This window comes from Empidonax traillii, unplaced genomic scaffold (genome assembly GCF_003031625.1).
Source record: "Empidonax traillii isolate 1590-97213 ecotype Southwest subspecies unplaced genomic scaffold, ASM303162v1 scaffold10:size5872457, whole genome shotgun sequence".
NCBI classification, from domain to species: Eukaryota; Metazoa; Chordata; class Aves; order Passeriformes; family Tyrannidae; genus Empidonax; species Empidonax traillii.
Window position 1 is genome coordinate 5,472,489 of NW_020955203.1, and position 6,360 is coordinate 5,478,848.

The window sequence follows — 6,360 nt, forward strand, 5'->3', positions numbered from 1 at the left end:
GTGGATACTAGATCCTAGATAAGAGATTTACCTGAAGCCAGGAAACAAGATCTTAAATCTCCTTCTTCAAGGGCAGAGCCAGTGTCACGTTTGTAGGGTCAGATGCCAAGAGAGAGGTTTCTTTTTCTGCTATTCCCACCCACTCGTGGGGTGAGGTGCCCCGCTGTTTTAGTTTGAGGGGGTCCTGTGTGACCTGCAGCCTCAGCAAACGCCCTGACCACTCATCCCTAAAAACTCATGCTCCTGCTCAAATGAGTGTTCATCTGATTAACTCGGCAGCGTCTGCACAGTGCTCAGATACTGTTTAGGTAGCACAGGAGAAAACACCCTCCAACCCCACAGAAGTCAAGTTGAGGCAAATCATCTCTGAGTCAGATTTAATAGGACTTAATTTGACTTCTGATCTGTTTACACTTCATTACACAGTCAGATTCCACTATGATCCCTCTTTATATCTTGCTTCTACGATCTCACACCATTCTCTTAACATATGAAAATGTAACTGAACTATTTAAATACTCCAGGATTTTTTGTCGACTCTCTTCCCTGCAGGTGTTAACAGCTTGCTAACAGACCTAAAGGAAGGGATCTAAAGTAAATATGAAGTTCAGCATCTGATTGCAGGAGATCTTTATCTTTCAGTCCCCCCTCCCGCAAAACCCATGCATCTTACAGATGTGACATGCCTATCTCTGAACTCTCTTTTTTTTTTTTTTTTTTTTTTTCCATAGAAATGTACTTCGGAAAGAAAAAAAGCACCAATTGAAAACTAATTCTGTTGTGTTTGGAGTTGATTCACGGTTTTTAACAAGGCTTTCAGATTAATGTAGATCACTAGATTTCCTGTAAAGCCTGGCACAAGTGAACAGAAATGTGCTGAGGAGAGAATAGCACATACCATCTGCAAGGAATCGGGTCAGACCAGGAGAGCAGCAGCAATCTGAGTGCACGTTTTGCACTCAAATTGCTCCTTTATTTTACTGCGATTGCTTATTTACCTTTACAAATGCTGTGGCTGCCCTCCTACTCTGCCAGACTGCCCCTTTTCTCCCAGTTTCTCCTCCACTGCCACTCGTGGACTCCTGGTTCTCTTGCTCTTTGGATCACGGGCTGTCCCCCTCTTTCACCTCCCCGGAGCATCCAAATCCAGCCTTCACCTCTGCATCACAGGCGACTTCCACCAGTTCTGGGTTTCAGTGTCCTCCTGATGTCAAGTTTCAGCCCATCCCACTGCTCTTCCGTCATAAGCCAGAAAACCCTCCTTTTTTGTGAGGGATTTTTGCAGGAAAGCAGCGGTTTTATTCATCCTGTAATTTATGCTCAGTTTCTTTTGCAGCTTTTCTTTCTTATGTGACAAGAAACAGCTGCTTGTGTTGGGGGAAGCCTTTTCCTTGAGTTAAATCCATGCCTTTCCTGGAAACAGAACTTTCAGTGGCTCCAGTGGCACTGAAATCCCCCAAAGTCAATTAAACTTCTCTAAGGAACGTTTTTGCCATCGAGTTTTATCTTTATATCTACAAGAAACACTCAGATGGTCTTTAGAGGGGCTTATTTCCCTTAAAATATGAACAAGATTCTAAATCTAAAATCCTAAACCAATGAAACTTTTTATAGGTATGAGTGCGGAAGAGAAAAAAAAAAAAAAAGAAGAAAAGGGAGCAGAAGACTTATTACTTGCATAATGTTTAGTTAAATGCTGAATCTACAGGGCAATCCTGCAGACTGGCTCAAGAGGAATTTGACTCAATCACTGAGCTGTTCAGGGCCACTCACATTGAGTACAGTTGGTAACACAAATCAGGTTAAAATTTGTAGAATCCAGGGCGTTATCTTAATGTCTGAGTGAGGCCAGGACTGCCTGCTACTGTTTGTTTAACACACAGCACAAAGCAGCTTTCTGCTCCTGCTAAAAGCCTCCGGGTAGATCTCCAGTGAGACTGAACAATAACAGCAGATTGCTGATGACTTCTGGAGCAGTATTCCTGCCTTATCAACTCTCCATCAAATTTTACACCGCAAATCACATGTGAAGTTTTAAAGCTGGGTAAATGTGCGAGCTTGATTAGGGACACTCATACAGAAAAGAAGTTACGAAAAGTCCTGCATTGCAGGACTTCTCCATTTCTGGTACAATTTCTGTACCAGAGCTCTATAATGTGAATGTTTTGTGAATTCTTTTTTAACCAGAACTGTGAAGGTTTGATATATATGCTTCTCCCTGTGCTTTTACTCCTTACAGTGCTCACACTCACAGAAATATGGCTTCACCACTTCACCTTTTATTTACCACCATCACCAGACAACAGTGGGCTGGCAGGAGATGGACGGAGAGGGTTATAAACTCCTTATGGTGGCTTTCTGCATTTTTTTTTTCAGAATTTTATTTCATCCCACAGAAAAGGCAGTAGAAAGAAAGAGATGACAATGTTTTCATCTGATCCTGAGGATCAAGGAGAAATGGCAAGTTCAGACTAAGTATCTCAGCAGTGGCTTTTCACACAGAGTTGTATCTCAAGGAAACAAAGCAGATCAAAAGGCACTGATGTTAAAAATGCTTCAAAAGTGCATGCACAGGCTACTGAGGAGATCTGGTGCTTTTGAGGACTGACAAGATGAAATCCTACTGTATTATTATCAACACAGCAATGTCCACTGACACCTTTGAAAATCTTGCTACCTTCTTTCGATCGGGTTGTGGAGCAGTACCCTGACCACAGAGGAAAAGCATTAAAACACAAATTACAATAAAATTAAAAACTCGGCACGTGGAGACTGCTAATGGAGCATGCACTTGCTGGCAAGGCAAGATGATACTGCCATTTTGCTGCTAATGTCACAAATGACATGCTCATAAATGCTGCCAACTCTGCTCTGCTCAACATTTGCGAAATAAGAGTAGGGTTTTTTTTGTGAGGAACACAGCAATGATGCTGCTGAAACCCAAATCCTTCAGTCAGTGTATACAAGGGCGCTGCAGCAGAGCAGATAACCGGTCTGATGGAGGCTCCACATGCCACTAACAACAGGTGATGCTCACAAGTCACTGCTGGGAAGCACAACTCAGATCCCACTTTATAGTAGAATCTGCAATGTTTGTTTAGCATCTACTTTGCCTGAGTTTGTTGGCATCACTTCGCATTTTCATCCTCCAGGGACAACAGGTATGAAGCAGATAAGGCAAGACAAGTAAAGGAAGAAGAGAGATGGAGGCACAGCTAGTTTTTAGAAGTGTAGCGAACAGCTCAGTATTCCACAGCTTCCTTTTGAGCCACTCTGGCAAAGACATCTTTGGGCTTCTCCCTGTTTGGGTACCACGGTGCAGAAATGCAGTTTAGACATGCCCTCAGTGCATGGAACCTTGTGAATGGTCAATTTTCCTCCAAGGCAATTTGTGCAGACAGAAATCACGGAGCTCGAAAGCCCCACAGGATTTTTAAAAAGGACTGGACAATGCAAATACCCACAGTTATGATAGAGATATGATCTCTAGAGATAACCGTGGTATATTTTAGGAGACATAAAACCCTTCTCCAGCTTCGGAATAGAAGCCAGCCATTAAACTGCTTATGATCACAGATGAACTTCCCTGCAAGGGTTTCTTATTTCAAAACTGCCAAGTGCCCAAGATTTATGCCTTTTTCCTCAGAAGCCACAAGCAACAGCCTCACTCAAGAACTGCCGCTATATGCTGAAATATGATACTGAAACAAATATAACCACTCCTGATTTTTGCCACAACCTCTGATTTCACACGTATCCAAAGCATTTAATCAAATTCCAGAGAAATTAAGGCCCTGGAGATGTGAAGCTCACCGTGCAGTCCTGGGCACGCACGGCCAAGCACAGGAGAGCAGGGTGACAGGAACTCGGGTTTTGCTGACACTTCTGCAGCACCATGCCCCCAAGAGTGTGCTGAGAAACCTAAACAACAAACAATAAATTCCGAAATGCAGTGCTTTCCATGCAGTCACCGCCCAGGCCAGGGAGGAAGTCCTGAGACCAACCCAGCTGCAGGTCTGAACTATTGCAGGGGCACAAAAATTGGCTGAGGACCGGCTCTGTTTTTCCTTTGACACAGCTACTGCTTCAAGACAGGGGAAGATTCCCTTACCAGGCATTTCAGCATCCTGAAGTTTCCATAAAGGCTGTTGAAATCCAAGCCTCTTCGACACTATAAAAGTGATTCAAACAATGAGTGAGAAAATTTTTCGTAACTCTTCTCTCTTTCTCGTGAGTTTTTTTCCAGAAGTGGGACCTGATCTAATAGGTAGTTTTGAAAACAGAGAAGTACTCTATTCCTAGGAACAAACAGAACAGTTAAATATATATTAGAAAAATCATATTTGCCAGAGAAGACAAGAGAAGGAAAATTCACAGTCAGAGCTGGAATATTTGTACCATATGCTTCCCCACAGCCAAGCACAACAGGGTTCCTGCACAATCCTTGCCTTACTTCACCCTGTTGTATTTCCACCTGGAAAGACATATGGCAGTGCCTAGGACAGAAAATGTTCCTTTTTTTTCTTCTTTTTTTACTTTTCTCTCTTTTTTTTTTTTTTTTTAAATGTAAATGTAATTTCCCAGCTTTAAAGGAACATTTGATTATGACACATGCTTGGGCCAAGGAATAAAAAAAAAAAAAATGTTCCTATCTGTTCCCACTAATGACAAAAACAGGCCCATCGACCTGTTGGCGTTATGACCAAATGAAAATTTGAAAGAATGGCTTGGATGCCGCTTTGCCTCGTGCGTCACTGACGAAATTGCCTCCTCTGCAGAAACCTGATGCCTCGCAGTTACGGCAGGGACACTAAAAAGTACAAATTTTGTTTTTCAGCTCTCAGGGTACGCTGCGGGAGATAAGAATCATCCTTCCTCTTATAAAATGAAAAACACTGCTTTGTGGAGAACTGACCATGAACGGATATTCAGCAACACCAGGGTCGCTTTTACCCTGATTACAGTCAGTTTTGCGGTGCCATTTTTTACTGTGAGAACATTCATCATTAGAGCAAACTGCTTATGACCGCTGCTGGGTGAGGGAAGAAGTAGTTATGCTAAAAAATGGCAGTCCCTATAATAATAAGAGACTACACAAAAAGCCCTTATAACTGTGCTATCATCAGAAATATTTTAACAGCGATGTTATTGCAACAGTAGTGCTTTTCACCCCCTTTCACAGCAGCTTTAAGAGAGGTGTGTTGGATCACTTCTGCTTGAAGGGGGCTACGCTTCAAAAAATAAAAACAGGTGATTATTACAAGCCTCACCACCCCATACCACCACTGGGTAGGAGAGGGAGATGGTGAAACTCTGGATTTGCTTCACCAGCCTGGATTAATGTGACAATTGTGGAGGGTAGTGAGGATGCCCTTTAGTGAAAATGCCCTTCCTCTGGCCACCCCAAACAGCAGTTTATCCCTGTGCTTCAAAGGGGCACGTGTGCCTTGGCAGGCTGTAGCCAGACATTGGGTTTGATTGCCCCAGGAAGCTGATCCACCTGGGCTTTGATGTGACAGCTCCTCCACCCCAGATCTGAAAAGTGCTAGCAGAGGTTTCACCAATGAATCACAGAATCAATTAGGTTGGATCTCCAGGATCATCCAGTCCAACCTGGGATCCATCCCCACCTTGCCCCCCAGCCCAGGGCATTGAGTATCCATGTCCAGTCGTTCCTTGGGCACCTCCAGGGATGGGAACTCCACCACTGCCCTGAGCAGCCCCTTCCAGTGCCTGACCACCCTTTCCAGGAAGAAATTCCTCCTCATGTCCAACCTGAACCTTCTCTGATGTAACTTGAGGCTGCTTCCTCTCATCCTGCCCCTTGTTCCCTGGGAACAGAGCCCAATCTCCCTGGCTCCCTGCTCCAATCAGGGGGTTGCAGAGCCAGAAGGTCCCCCCTGAGCCTCCCTTTCTCCAGGCTGAGCCCCCCCAGCTCCCTCAGCCGCTCCTGCTGCTCCAGACCCTTCCCAGCTCCGTTCCCTTCCCTGCACACGCTCCAGCCCCTCAAGGTCTTCCCTGGGATGAGGGGACGTGGCTGCCAGGCCTGGCTCAGGTTGGGAGCTTTCAGTCTTAATCTGTTCATTTCCTGAGTAATAAAGATCCACAGATTCCTCAGATACCTCGAGGGTTCACCAGAGGCTGCTTGTTCCCAGCAGAGCACCTGGGAACGTGTTTGCTCCTGCCTGGGCTTTGCTCAGGGTGCGCTCTCAGCCACTGCCCCTCGGCCTACGCCGTCCCCTTCTATCAATTTCAGAACACATCCTGCCCACAGATAGACAGATGTGACCTTTCCAGTGCAATTTGGCAGATGTTCTCAATGTACCAAAGTTGCCACAGAGCTGAGCGGTAGCCCTTAAT

General features: G+C 44.8%; 1 protein-coding gene across 2 annotated transcripts in view; it reads right to left on the bottom strand.

Moving 5' to 3' along the window:
• The window catches only part of ST8SIA5 (ST8 alpha-N-acetyl-neuraminide alpha-2,8-sialyltransferase 5), a 68,143-nt gene extending 66,977 nt beyond the window's left edge, over window positions 1-1,166 (bottom strand). For both annotated transcript variants that reach the window (XM_027885617.1, XM_027885583.1), the window contains exon 1: window positions 999-1,166. The gene's annotated coding sequence lies outside the window, so the exon portion shown is untranslated. The remainder of the gene's footprint in view (window positions 1-998) is intronic.
• Between the last annotated feature and the right edge of the window lie 5,194 nt (window positions 1,167-6,360).